This window comes from Falco peregrinus, chromosome 14 (genome assembly GCF_023634155.1).
Source record: "Falco peregrinus isolate bFalPer1 chromosome 14, bFalPer1.pri, whole genome shotgun sequence".
In the NCBI taxonomy this organism is placed as follows: Eukaryota; Metazoa; Chordata; class Aves; order Falconiformes; family Falconidae; genus Falco; species Falco peregrinus.
The window spans coordinates 22635171-22650894 of NC_073734.1; the positions used below are offsets into that span (position 1 = coordinate 22635171).

The window sequence follows — 15724 nt, forward strand, 5'->3', positions numbered from 1 at the left end:
TTTTCACAAGCTGATTCATTACCTGCCTGTAATTTATAAGAGTGAGTACAGAAAAAGAGCTTGGATAGCTGTTTTTTCCACAATAAGGAATGCCAAGAGGGGAAGCTATACAGCAGTGACAAACACCGTATTGGATACAGCCCAGACATGGAAGCATGTAGAGCTGTGTGTAGATTGTGCAGCTGATGCTTATCTCTGCAGGAGATCAAGCCAACAGCACAAGTACAAAATTCTCCTAAACTTTTTGAGTCAAGTTGATCTTAAAACAGGAAAAAAAAAGAAGCTCGTTTTCTGGCTAGAGGGTATGTAAGCATAGGGGTGACATTAGGTTGCAAAATGAGGATCAACTGGCTGTTGAGCAGCCCTGCTGAAAAGGTTGGGGGGGGGGTGTGTATGGTGGAAGTTAAGTCGATCATGAGCCAACAGTGTGCTCTCATCACAAGTGGGGAAGATTGCATACTAGGCTAGTTTAGAAATGCAGTCACCAACGTGAGAGAAGTCATTATGCCTCAGTACTCAGACATGGTGAGGCTGCATCTGAAGTACTGCAGTCAACTTTAGGGCCGTTAGTTCAAAGAAAATGCTGAGAAACCAGAGAAGATGCAGTACACAGCTATCAAGATGATCCCTTAGAGCACATTTTACAAGAAAGAGGTTGAGGGAGCCAGTCTTGTTTAGTCAGGTGAAGGAGGCTGGGGAGGAGGTGTCTGCTGGAAGCCTACAACTACTTGAAGGTCGGTTATGAAGGCAGAGCCAAATTCTTCTCCATAGTGGCAGACAACAACTAGAAGCATAGGCAGATGTCGGTACGTCAGAGGTTCAAGACAGATTTTCTCACCATGTGTGCGGTGCAGTACTCGATTGGGCCATTGGGCTGCGGAGTCTCCATCCTTTAAGGTTTTCTAGGCAAAGCCATGGCTGACCTGATCCAGCACTGCTGGTGGTTCTGCTCTGAGCAGGAAGCTGAGCTAGAAAATGCCAAAAGTCCAAAACCGAAAACTCTGTAAGGCCTAATTGTGTTCCTGCCAGGCCCCTGGTGTATACATTTGCACTGAAGGTTGATGGGACTGCTGGATGCAGGGTGGAGACTTTAGGAGAAAGTGGTCATTTCAGTTGGTCCCATTTATTCAGACTTTCCACTCCATGAAGACTGTCTTTATTTACAGAGTCTGACTTCAAAAACCAGTGTCAGTCAATGAGATTCTGTCCACAAACTTCTGTTGGGTTTGGATCCAATCCTGACCCCCCACCAGGGACAGGACAAGCAGCAGGGCACTTAGCTAATCCTCCTGTGATCACAGGAAAGTCCCTTATATCTAAAAATCACGTGGCTAGGGCTCTGTGGCCTGAGAGGAAGCACTACAAGTAGGAAGCATGGAGGACGCTTCCACGTGCTATGTGTTATTTCCCAACAGCTGTAGCTATCTGACCAGCATCAGCAGCTTTCCCTCACCCCTCCACAAGTGAAATTAGTACGAGGGAGCTGAAGCAGCAGAGATAAAGCAAGGGGTCTGTAGCAGTCCTGGAGAAGGCTAGAAGCATGTCAAGTTGCTGTGGCCACAGGATCCTCCTCTCCTTGGCTTTGATTTACCAACAATGCGTTCACCTGTGCCCATAGTCTACACTTCTGTAAAAAGTACCTTAAAAATGGTTTCCCCTCTTTAAGGTTTTAGCCTGTCAGGCTGCAGCAGAATCACAGCCGTTCAAAATCCGTACAGCTAATTAAAGAAACTTCTTAGAGGGAACTTTGTAGACAGTGTGAAGGACTTAATTTTGCGAAATTCTTTGAAGTAGTCTTAGGTATTTCTGTATTTTTAGAATATTGTGTGCTGGGGAAGCAAAGTACTAGAACAATCCTGCCATTTGTTTACTCCCTTTGACTATTGTTTTCAGTTTAAAAACCCCTCAGTAAAAAACTACAGAGCTTAATTTTAATCCTTATTTGGAGAAACCAGAAACATACAAGCCAATCTGCAGTGCAGTTCTGAACTAATTAAACATCATTATTACTGAACATGTTAATTAAAAAGAATCAGTTAGTATTTTACCTACACATAATTTATCCAGTGAAATTTAAAGCCTCTCACATGACATGAAAGCTTATAAATAATAGGCAAGAAAAAAAACCTCTATAGGCTCACACAAGGACTACCTTGTGCAGTAATTAGACAAAGTTAAGAAAACTGAAGTTTAGTTTGTCAGTAATTTGTTGTTTTGGTTTTGGTGTTTTTGTTTTGTTTTTTTAATGATGGAAAATACTTGAAATGAAACCTTCCAGCAAGGAATAACAGGTAAGACAGACTCTGAATCTGTGTAATCTCCTGTGCATAGGATTCATTCATTACCATACAGATACCTAAATACATAGGTACTGGAGAAGTACAGACAACTGTTGCCAAAACCAGTAGCTACTTGACGCCTAGAGACTGCATGCTGTCATCAAGAACAAAGACTGAGATCCTAACAGAAATACGACCAAGCAAGTGCACTTCCAACCATATGCCATGAGAAAAAGCAATGAATAGGGAGATAATCTGAAGAGCACTTAAGGTGACCATTATGTGTCTGCAGGATTCCTTGTTTAGTGAGTGAATCCAGCCATCACAGCAGGATTGGAATTACACATAGCAGACAGCGTCTGCCTACCACTGCAGGAAGAATTCAGACAATATGTTATTTCTCATGTGTACATATGTTCAGGCTAAATGACAACCCAAGTCTTTCAGAAGAGTCATGGATCTCAAAAAACCCAAAGACCAGGTTTTATTTCGTTTGGAAGGCAGACAAAACTCTGAACATGCAAGTGTGAAACAACAGTGAAAACATGCCATATTTAATCTTTTCAAAGGGTCCAAAGAAGGTCTTTCAAAACCTAACCATAACAATGCAAGAACAACTAGAAAATTTGCTTTTTCAATGCAAACTTGGTTTTGTGGCTCACTCAGAAGGTGAGACAGTATATAGGGAACACAAACATGTTCTTAATGTTTTAATATCCTGAAAGTAGGAATAATAGTGATGCCTAAAGGATAACATGTTTTAAGACATGCGTGGTTTGTAAGTCTCCCCCTTGTGATAGCTACACAGACTGAATGCAGTTACAATCAAATTTAAAGTAAAATGGGAGCTTTACAAGAAGCAGTATTAAAGGATCACAGTGTAAGATGAAGCATTAATACAGTGAGTATGTGCAATAAAAGACTGACACTGACACAGTGCCAGAAGATCAAGGCATCACGATGACCCAAATACCAAAGCCTCTGATGCACGTTCGCTAAGTACTACACTTCAGAAGGGTTCCCATCATAATTTCTCAATGTGGTTATTCCAGTTGAGCATCTGTGCAGCATAACTTTTGCAAAGAGGCAGGTTCTGAGGTGCCATTTCTTTGGCACTTTGTGTATTTCAGGAGGTCTTGCAAGAAGTGAATATTAAAATGTTGTTAGGCTTAAAATGTGTGGGATTCAAATGGTCTGTGTTTGACCTTTATAAAACCTTTATAAGCTATAGTGCATAAGTGCAGCCAATGATATAACCATCTTGCTCTAGAAGAAAGGACTCCAAACAGGCTCAACGCTTGCCAGCTGTGATGGGATACCTCAAGATACAAAATTATGAATTCTGGTGTCCATTTCATGGATTTGCAGTTGAACTAAGGCTTCCCGCCCCCTCCCTCCCTTTTTTTTTTCTTAAGAAACTTGTTTCCTCAAACACGACACCATGCTATTTTAAAAAAAGTTTTAACATTCACCTTGTCATTAATGAGGTAACTGAACAAGAGTATCACAGTCTTTAGGCAGCTTCTGTAAAATGAGCAGTGCCAAGCACATCTGCTAATTAAACTGTACCACAGAAATGTCTTGATTCTTTACCCAACTGTTTTAAACAGTGGAATATTAAACAGGTATCACACAAATTCCTAATTCATGTAAATGTGAACAACAAGATGAAGAAGTCCTAGACTGCAGAGAGCTTAGGGTATCATACCTCAGCTTGTTAAATGGTTTGTAAAAAAGTGCCCTAGTCCACATCCTAAGTGTTTGCAATCTGTTTTGGAACGGTATTAAGACAGGGTGGAGAAATGCTAAACCTCCAGGTCCATCAATTATGTACCTGCAGATAAGTAGTTCCAGTAAGCTAATGGTGAAATGACAAGAGGCCTAGATTGTATGACCTTGCTGTGAATGTATAGCATAAGTATGTAAGAGAATACAAGAAGGCTTTCAAAGCCTTTACATATACCAAGCAAAACTTAAGCTCTTCTAGGCAAAGAAATATAGTAAGCACTCCTTCCTCGCTCCCCTAAGGATACCTGTTCAAGGGAGAAAGTACAGCCATATTCATCAAATTCCCAAAAGAAGCCCATCCTATAGAAGAGCAGAGCACTAACATATTTACCAATGCCTTGCCTGCCTCCTGGATTTTCCACTGGAAAGTAAGTGGGCAAGATTTTAAACTGGCTTGATCCTAAGTGTTATGTTTTCTTTACCTGACAATTCTGAAATGTGTAAATATGCAAGTGAGCACAAATAATCAACAAAGAATTTTAAAAAGAAATCTAATCTAAACTAAATGTTGTGTTTCCATTGTGGGGTTGGTTTGGGTTGGTTTGGTTTTGGGTATTTTGTTTGTTTTTTCAAAGTTGCAACAGGTACATTAAAGGCATCTGAAAGACACAGATTGCTACTAATTTCATTTTAAGTGTTGGTATAATCAAGTCTGCTTGTAGGCCACTTGCATTTAGTGGCTGAGAGAAAGAATTCTAAATTACTGCAGTAAACATCAGTGGACTTTTAGTCATCTAGGAAAACACTCTGCTTATGGTGAAACTGTGCTTGACTGAAATGGACCTGTATTGAGTTCATATGCTTTGAAATTGGTCACTAACACGCTAAACTGGAATTAAGTCCAACACTGCTGGAGATGAGTCCTTCCTTCTCTTCTGTGGAAAGCAGCCAACTAACATAGAGGATGTAAAAACCCAGAGATTTTACCTTGGTTTCCCATCAGTCTTTCAAACAACAAGTGTCATTGCCCTTTGCAGACCAAAGAAGTCTTTGTCAAGCTGAGAAATTTTAGGTGGGCTAGAATCCATGAATTGCATAGGTGATGTGAAGAGATAGCACCTAAAAAGAGAGAAAATAGGTCTTTTTATACCAAAAAATGTACTTATGGAACTTGAATCCTATTTAAAATTTATTAATAAAATGGTTTTAACAAATATTGCAGTGATCAGGGGGTAAATACAAATTTCATCTTTCATTTGGAGGCTGCCAAATCAAAACCCTCTGAAACTCTGTTTATTACAGACCCAAGAGTTTGGAAGAAAACTAAAAAGAACACAGGACATTGGTTTTTATTACACATAGTCTTATTGGAAACATATTTGTTTGAGAGGCTGAATTTTTTAATGTTTGAGACTGCAACACCACATACGAACTCCTCAAAGGAGACTTAAATATTGCAATCTTTGGCTTTTGCTTAGTGCTTTCTTCCAGTAAATTTTTAATTGCTTAGGTCATTATCATTTATCCTGTGAAAGTAATGAGAGAACATGGACACACAGCCGGAGATGTATGTAGACAGCATCCAGACAGGCTGGAGAACCCAAGTGCTGTCAGTCCTCAGTAGTGCGTTGCCTGTTCAGCTATCTTCCTGGCTGTGGAAACCAGCACTTCATCTGTAGCAAAGACACTTGAGCCAAAAATATACTAATTGAGAGTCAGATGGTTTAAGAAAATGTTGCAATTATGTAGCATAATCTCCTCTGGGGACTGATATTCTGACTTTTTAACTTCTCAATTATCTAACTATGCATTTTAATACAGGCAAATGAACTTAACGGAAAAGCAAACTGTGCTAATAATATCAGCCTTAAGTACTTTTTTGCCTTCTGCTTTTTAAAGCTGAAAATAGCAGTGTGGTATGAGTGAAAACAGGCTGTGTGGAATGAACTTTGTTCTATTGTGTTCTTTTCAGGAAGCAGCAACAAAAATAAATGACCTGTTGCAAATTCCCCCATTGTACTGTGGGACACGAAAAACCACCAGGGTTTATCCATGTCCTGAAGTGACATATACACCTACTTCCTTTTGGCTGCAGTACTACAGGACAGCAGATAGCAAAACAGCTGTATGGAAAACGTTAAAAAGGAAACATCCAGATATTGTGCAAGAGAAGCTGATAACCCCTAACACCAGCAGGCTTAGGGAAAAGCCATGGTCTTTCCATCTTACGTAGATCCAGATGTAGGCATGTAGTCACGTTCATGATTGTGAGAAGCAGCTGGCATTAAGTATATTCACAAAATGGTATGCACATCTCTAGAAAATATTTTCTTCTTAAAGCAAAGTACAACAGCATACATTTGGCAGTGTGTACAGCAAATTTAGTGACTCTGGATTAGCTGGCAATGGTTGTGCTGCTACTCAGAAGCAACTCAACAGATTGAAGGAATGAGCAAACAGGAGTCCCATGAAGTTCAAAGGGAAATGCCAAGTTCCCCACCTGGGACAAGTAACCCCAGGCACCTGTACATGCCTGGGTCAACCAGCTGGGAAGCAGTTCTGCAGAAGAGAACCTTGGAGTCCTTAGTAAAGAAGAGCTGAATCTGCCTTTGTGGCAAAGAAGGACTACAAGCATCCTGGGCTGTGTTAGGAAGAATGTTGCCAGTAGATCTTGCTCAGTGCTGGTGAGACTACATCTGGAGTTGCATCCCCCGTTCTGGGCTTCCCAGTACAAGACAGACATGGACGTACTGGAGTGAGTCTGGCAAAGGGTCAGGATGATGATCAGCTAATTAAGCAATTGGAGTGTCTGACATAGGAGGAGAGGCTGAGAGAGTGAAGATGGCTTAGCTTCAGGATAAAGCTCAGAGGAGTCTTACTGATGTACATAAACACCTGATGGGAGGAAGTAAAGATGGAGCAAGACTCTTGATGTTGCCCAGTGAATGGACAAAAGGCAATGGGCAGAAACTGAAATACAGGAAATTTTTAAACATAGGAAAACACTGTAAAGGTGATTGAACACTGAAACAGGTTGTCCACAGAGACTGAAGTCTCCATCCTTAAAGATGTTTTAACCCAGCTGGACATGGTCCTATAAGCGCAACTAGATTACAGTAGTTCTGGTTTTTTGACAAAAAAAAATACACAAACAACCAACAAACCAAAACCAAAACCAAAAAAAAAAACCCAACAAAAAACCCCACAAAAACCAAAACCAAACCTTTCTGCAAAATAACTGTGAAATGTAGTTCTGGGAAAGAACATGATATCAAACATTTTCAACTGTTTAACACCGTTACTAGCTTTGAACTGTTGAAAAATTAGGGAAAATAGCCACTAGGCCTGTCAGCTGATGTGAATTAGTTGTAAATAATATGGTCAAGTTTGTACTCATAAACCAATATTCATTTTAATGCATAAATAAGCTTGTAATTGTATAGCAACAAAGGGGTTAAAATGTCTGAAAGATCATATAGACTGTTCTGGCAAGAAAGTTGCAAATCTCTGAAAGGGGAGCTGTCCTCCCTATCTGCAAAGCAAGCTGCCCTACCAAGGAGATAACGGGACAGCAGGATGGCCTTGAGTCAAATTAACAAGGAGTATTGTAAAAACCCCAGGAAAGATTTCTACAAGTCTGCCAACTCATCACTTTTGAGACCTAAGGTGAAAAGTACACCATGAGGAAGACCTACGGCCTTCCTCCCATAGACCACTGCCCACATTCTAAAGACCCCGGCCCACAATTTTTGGGAGAATCTGCGCAAGCGTGAAGGACTGATAAGCTAATTAGCATACGAAGCGAGGGTAGGCGGGTTCAGGTGATGAATATGTATAGGCGTTAATGGAATATTCATTGTTTCATTATATAAATATAAGATAATCTGCCCCTCTGGGTGTGTATGATTGGTGGAAGGATCCCCCGTACACCCGGCGCCGACAATAAAGAATACTTAATCACAAAGAAATTCTGAAGATGTTCTTTGAAACACAGCCCAAGTTGAGTTATTACATGTGTCTTCATCAGATAACCAAAATTAAGATAATCTAAGGGTTTTTTTTCATAGGTTTTGTCCCTCCCCATAATGTCATGAGGAAGTTGAGGTCAGGGGCTCACATGAATTTCACTGCCTTTACTTGCTTGCTTGCAGAGAGCGGTCGCCTAACAACTTTCCTGTCCTACGTCTTTAGAGTTAAAAATCACTGGAACTGCATTGTTAAGTCAGATCTGATGTAGCACAGCTAGCTACTTCACTGTGCTCCTGTAACTGTAAAAGCTCAGTGCCTCATGCTTTCAAAAAGTGCTGTAGAATCTCTCTGCAGTGTCATGTTGCGATTAATGTGTTATAAGCATACCATAGGTGGAAATAAAAGTGAATGAAGCAATCAGAAGGGCTGACAATGATAGACAGAAATATTAATTCCTACCATTTTATTAATAGCAATTCTAAGTATAATTGAATTCTCATAATTCACAAACAAGAGTTCATGAGCTGCATAAAGCTTGGTCTACAAGCAATGCAATGCTAAAGCCATCATAGCACATCTCAGTCTGTACCCTTTCCATAGCATTATAATAATTTTAAAAGTCTGAACTGTGTTTTACTCAGGATGAAGATTCCGAAAGTTACTGACTTCCCAAAGTTGTTTGAAAATAGGGAGCTTGGTAGAAGAGAGCACACATGAAGATGAACCAGTGGTGCTACAGTAAGTAGGTAATATCTTATGACACTCTAAAGACCTATTGTTACTAGGTTCACGCTGCAGCTTCAATATACCTGAACTAAAAACTCTTCAGAAAATCATGCTATATTAGTTTTAACACCAATGCAACTACTTACAATTCAAATAAGTTTTCGATTCTGTCCATCCTAGCTGCTCTTTGTCTCACCTAGCTTCATACAGGCTTGCTTCTACTTCTTCTGTTCACAGAGAAACAAAAACAAACTGTAAGAGAAAGGCTACCATAATGATTTAGCCTATATTGATGTTATTCTGTATCCATTAGAATGTTTGTTTAAGCAAAAGAAAGTTACTGCGTGGCTGCTTTTAGTTAATGGAGATGGTCGGACAGCTGCAGGAGTAACCTGCTGTGCAAGGGAAGGTGAGCAGGAGCCACAGGGGACAGGGCACAGGCAAGGACCATGTCCTTACCAGTAAAGGCTGCAGTACCCAAGCAGGTGATGTGGAACAGAGCAAGCCTGGTCGTCAACACGTTACTTCTGAACAAAGAGGCAGGTCTGCAGGCAAATTCCAATTAGCAAGGTACTAGGCTGGACCCAAACCCACCAGCAAGGGAGCTCAGAGAAGAAACACCCCCCAAGGACCTGAGCTTCAGTGCAGTTCCTGTGCCAGTGGGCACACAGCATGTGGCAGGAGGTCCCACTGGTGCTGACGAGGACAATTAGGGACTGCTGGTGCTCTCAGGGCCCTGACAGAAGATAAATTCCAGTAGTCATAGCCTATCTTCCCTTACAGGTTGGTCCTTTGAAAACACTAAGTTTGTATTAAAGGGTTTAATGTGGATTTATTAGGCTATAATGAATTTTTAACCTGTAATTGTTCAGTAGGCTTTGGTAGGATCTGTTTCTGCATATCTAACACTAATCTTAAAAAGAAAAAAATAGTATTGTATGCTATAACACTACTTTCCTGCAACTCTATTAGGTATTAGCTAAAGCTATAGAATTTAATATTGTTACCGCTTCTGGAAAAATCTCTACTTTTAGTGCTCTAAGTGTTTTTTTCCCTTGTCTTTTTGGTGATACTCCCAAAAAAGCATGTTTTGACAGACTGGTGAAAAAGTTTTGTTTCTTTTAGCACAGGGAGTGTTTCACAGACATTGCAAGTTTCATGTCTGTGGTAATCTAGACAAAACAGTCATGATTTATTTAGAGGAACTTTAGAGGAATCAGCAGATGGAAAGCCCTGAGGGAAGAATCAAGAAAACAAGTTTCTCTAAATAGTTTCTAACAGGCTTATATAATTATTTACTTATTTATTATATATTTATTATTCATTATATAAATTCTAATATAAGCTAGGTTCTTCCTAAACTGGGAGTTAACACATCGCAATCTGCTAGAGATTTTAGAAGATGAAGGCTTTGTTCTTGTGTGTGATAGTAGGTCTAGTAAGTAAAATCGCAAAAATCACGACAAGTCAGGTTTGATGTGAGAAGGGTGTTCAGAAAACACTGCATGGGACTTTACAAAAGCTGTCTTCAGGCCTCAGTGCTGCGTGGCAGATGGGGAAGGGTTACCCTGTCCCTGAAGCTTTCTATACAGTCATACAGTAGCTACTCACAAGTGTCTACGGACTACCACTTGACTTGGGGCTGTAGAAGCTAAGTACTCTATGTATGGGATGAGTATAATGAAACAAGAAGAAATACTTAAATGTGAATAAAGATGTTAAAAATTATATTATCCTTGTTGTGAATATGCTGCATTGATGTTGTCACACATTACATACCATTTGAAAGGTTGCTGCTCTGTTTTGTCTTCCATGAAATACTACCCATACTTTGAAAAACCAGTGTTTGTGCTGAATTGCAAAGACAATGGTGTTTTGGTTTTGTGAGGTCTGCTAGTCTGAGCATTCAAATCTGAAAACTGAAAAACTTAGCTTATTTTTAAAGACAGTGAGTTCATAATGCTGTGTTCACAAGAATAAAAAGTTATTAAAGAAAATCTATTTCATTTTACCTTCTTGCACCTCAACATAATTTAATTTTATCCAGCTTCCATATTGCCACTACTCTCTCTTAGCCTTTCAATATTGGGAAAAAACGTGGTTGAGGTTTTTTCCTGCTATTTCATCAGTGGGGTTTTCTGGTAAATTTTTGTGCCCTTACTTGCAAAACATCCACTTTCATTCTGAGTATCTGGGAGCTATTTTTAGATTCACTTTAGAGGGAAAGCTGTCCCTTTCAGCGTACAGTAACATAATAGCTTTTCCTTTTTATAGGTTCTGCTTACAAGTTTAATCTCAAGATGCTTGGCAGTGTTACATACGTAGGGCAGAAAATAAAGAATATTACAGTTTAAAAAAATAGGATGGAAAACTCTTGGCTTGTTTCTGGCCCTGAAACAGACAGTTTGTATGTTGATAATATTATCTCCCTTGCTGGGCTGTATTACGTAGCTGCTATTTTCTCTTGCTGCCTTTTCCACGAGTTTGCTTTCTCTCCCCTTGGTTTACCTCGTTGCCTGGGAGGGTTGGAAGCTGTGGCTGAAGCAAGGCTGATATGCGTTTCTAGCACTTGGCACAAAACCCCTCTGATCATAGATCAGAGAGTCGCTGTAGCAGTGCTGAACAAGTAAGTAAAAGGTGAAATGATAAGAGACATACAAGTGTTTGAGGTGGAAGGTGCTACCAAAAATAGTGGCAACAACAGTGAGATTTGTAGGGGAATGGGAGTTACATGGTAAACAAGAAGATGGCATTTTCTGTTATTATCTATGGAGAGATTTAAGCAGGGAGGCACACATGAACTGGATTTTGAGCTTACAGCAGAGTTGGTAGGTGAGGAAGAGAGCAGAAGCCTTCAATTCTAAGGTCAGAAGAATTAATTTTTTAGGGCCATGGGAGACAGGTTAGAGGATTCCAGCAGGCATGTGGGAAGGTGGTGGCTGTGGACAAAGGGCTGCACAAACAGTAGGAGCTTTAGGGGACTGTAAAACTGCAGGAACAACGCAGAGAAAGGATCAGTTCTTTAGTTTATGGAGGATTACGATGTGAATGTTTCTCTCCCTTCTCTGAACGTTACAACAGGCTTTTAATGCTTTCTCCAGCTTTCTGTCAGACATCACTTTTGCTCATATATGTATTTACAGAAATCTCACAAATGAAGTGCCCTGTTCTGTGTAAGGATGGAAGTTATCCCAGTGTGCCCACAACGGAGGTGATGATTGTCTTGAGGACTCAGCTGTGCCTTGAACTGAAAGGACTACGTTCAGGTTGGTTAAAATAAACCCAGCGTGCTGGAGGGTTGGATGGGACTGCTGAAGAGGGCAGCTTGAACCTGAATGGCTATGATGGAAACAGGATGAAAGTGGTGTATTACTTCATGTGGTCCAGGCTGTAAAAGTGAAAAAAACCAAAAAGGTAAGACGAAAAAAGCAGGCCTGACTCATTTTAGCCACGGCAATGGCACATTCTTAGATGTTGGTGGTAACATTATTTGTAATTCAGAAATCAGCACTAAAACCACTGTGTGGATCAATTATTGCATATGGATGACAAAAGCAGGAATCTGCTTGTATAAGCTGAGGATTAAAAAACACTTTAATCCTAAAGTCACCATAGACACTATTAACATCAACTGTAAGAAATACTTCCCATTTTAAGAGAATCATTTGCAACCAAAAGTTCTCAAAAAAGCTGCTGAAGATATATCTTGTCTCCAAATATTTAATTTTGACAGATCTTAGAGTAGTGGTGATAATACATTTGTCATCTCCAGAAAGATTTAGTATATTTTTTTTTGTTGTTGCAAGAAGTCAACAGATAAAACTTACTGAGTTCACAAAGGAAAGATACAAGCTGAAAAGATACTAATTTATATATTATTTCTAGAGGAGGGATGGTATCACAATTGCTGCTGTGAACACCACGCTGAAACCCGTCATGATAGGAGATCATTCCAGGGATCTAGTAAGCTTTGCAGGCACACTTGAACCTCATTTAGAGGCCAACATTCAGGAATCCTGTGTGAATGTATGTACTTGCTGGTATGGAGTATGCATTTGCTTGGTATCCTTAAGATAATCTATTTATCCCAGCTTTCTGGGATATTTTTACATTTAGCTCCAAGGAATGTTACAAATGTAGTGCCAATATGGCAGAAGTACAAAGCATTCTAAACAGATGAATCCAGACTTGGCTCAAACATGAAATAGGTTGCAGGCATTAGATGTTTTGTAAAACTTGCAGAATTTTGTGGAACTGAAAGAGCATTGGTGCCGTGGTTTACAAAAGGTTAATCCTGATCGCCAGGATTCAAAGGTGAAATGAAATAGTAACTGCAGACAAGTTTGTTTGACCTAAGTTTTAAACAAAATCATGGGAAAGCAAGGAAAAGATTCAGCTGTGAAGTAATCAGACTATAATGTCAGCTAACATATTTTCATAGGAAATACTTATTTCTGAGAAAACTAACTTTATTCTTTGAGATGGCAAGTTCAGAAGATAGCTGCATAGATATAATGAACAGTTTTGTTAAAAGCTTTGGTATGCATAGCATGATATTTCAAATAAAAAGTTTTACAAAAGTAAACAGGCATTTTACAGAAGTTAAGCAGACATGAAGTTGATGGTGAGCTAGTTTACAGGGAAAGAAAAAAAAAGACAGCAGTTGGTCGAGAGAACAACCATTTATTAGATTTATCACTAGTGGGGCTTCACAGTGGTTTGTAGAGTACCTAAAACCCATATCATCTAATCCGAGAGTAAATGTGAAATACGAGAAACTTTTGTGACTGATGAAAAATATGGTATAATATTAAAAAGTGTTACAGAAGAGAATTAGATTGCTTGCTTGCTGGGCTCATTCCAGAAAAATGCATTTTTTATAAAGATAGGACTGAAGCTGATGCATCATAGGCCAAAAAAAGGTGAGCTAGCCTACACAATAAGGCTTATCCTAGAAAGCAGTTATGTCCAAAATAGCAATAGGGGCAAGGGAGATAGAAACAGGATGGTGATGTTTGTGTACAGAGCACCAGCAGGGTGGACATCTGCTCACAGCTCCAGCAAGTCTCTGAAAAAAATGTTGAAAAACTGGAAAGAGCAAAAAATAATTTGCCAGAAAATTTAGAGGGTCAGCAAAAACACCTCACAGCAAGACACTAGAGAATGTTGTATGTTACATTTTTCAAAAAGAGACTGAGAAATAACTTGTTTACAGGTTGTAAGTTCTTCCATGAGGAAAGAAGATGGGACAGGTAAGGTTTTACAGGAAAAGGAAGGACACTAATGAACAAATGGCTGGAGATGAAACAGGCGGTGTGAAATAGAAGCACACCTTTTTAACACTGGGTGTGATTGACCACGGGAATAAAAGCAAACTGGCACAGGAGCACAGTGTCTACCATTTGAGTTGTTCAGACACATACCTTTTAGCAGAGATATGTTACTTGTGTAAAGTTTTCACCTGCAATGTAGCAGCTAGGGGATTAAGCTGAATGATAGAGAGGTTTTACAATCTGAAATAGTGTGGACAGGTGTGTATGCATAGTGCTAACAAAAATACAGCCAGATTATCCAAAACCAAGCTACTGGTGTAGATCAGGGTTCATCTGCTTCTTTTTAGGTGGTGATCACTGTGGCTGTTGCTTGTAGTCAAGACCATATGATTAGACACATCTACATACCTTTTGCCTTTGGGCAGGAACGCTGGGCTCTTTTAGCATGTTACGTGTATATTCTTTGGAAGGTCTGTGGTTTTTCTTTCAGCGAAGTCTTATTTGAGGACAGAACAGTTTGCCATGTTCTCAGCAGAACTTCTGGAATTTGTGTTATTTTGAGAACGGCTGCATCTGGTCAGCAGCACTAGCTTTCATTTTATATTCTTTTTAAAACTTTGTATTTTTGTCATAATTTCCTGATAGTGATGTATAAATATGAATCTTTATAGCAGGCCTGGGTGCTCAGTAGTCTAAGCTGAGAAGTCAGAGCCCTCATACTTCATAAATCACTACCCTCCAGTGCTCTCCAGAGGAAAACCATAGGTGCCACCGCTGGCATCAGTGCTTCGCTGATACCACCTGTAAGCCAGTTTGCCACACTTGCTCACTGCCCTTTGCACATCAGAGAGTGACATTTTGAAAACTCTTTTCACTCCCGTTACCGGCTGAATTGGATGTCACTGGCAGTAGTAAACGAGTAGTAATGTCAGAATGTTGCCGGGAAGTGTTCTGTTTGGCTGGAGGGCTGGAGTGAAAGCTTGCTGCTTGCTCCAGCCTTGTTTCACCGCGCAGTGGCACTGCGGGATCACACAGCTTTGCTCCATGCCAGCTTTAACTTCTTTGGACTGAGCAGTGTGCCGTGATGCACAAGTGTGCAATATAGGGACAGGCCCTAGTCCCTTGGAGGGCTCAGTGGATAGATTTAGTGGTGGGAGGAAAGGGGAAGGACAGTGATTTACATGTGGCTCCTGCTGACTTTGCAGAATTTATGGTTGCTCAGTACTTCATTAAGATCAAATCAAGAAGCTTATGACTGCTTTATGGCATTTGTGTTCTCATATGATCAAGTGGAATGAAGAGCTGAAAACAAGCGTCCTGTCTTTTTCCCAATTTATATTGGTTTTCCTTGTTGCATGGATGATGTGGAGCATAATTCACAGGCATGACACATGCCGTTTACAGTTGGCTGGTATTCTGCTGATCCAGCACAGGAAAGGGAAGGATGATCTTGTGATTAAAGAATAGGGCTTGAAATCCTTATTCCCCCTGAACTTGATGCCTCTGCCATTGACATTGGGTGTGACTGTGGGCACATCACTGAGTGGCTCATGCCTCAGGTTCCTTCCCAGTAAAATTAACAGGAATATTTTTATGAGGGTAGTTCAGGGTCAATTTAATGCTAACACCATTCTTGATAACCAGTAAAAGCACTCAAAATAAGTTGTGGTATCTTCATGCCAGCAACTTGAAAAATAATCATCTACAGTTCGAAGTACTCCTTGTTATTAAAAAGAGGAATGCTCTTAC

General features: G+C 40.0%; 1 protein-coding gene across 1 annotated transcript in view; it reads right to left on the reverse strand.

Annotated features, from left to right (window-relative positions):
* PRMT7 (protein arginine methyltransferase 7) overlaps positions 1-15724 on the reverse strand; it is a 165435-nt gene that overhangs the window by 87606 nt on the left and 62105 nt on the right. The window lies entirely within an intron of this gene.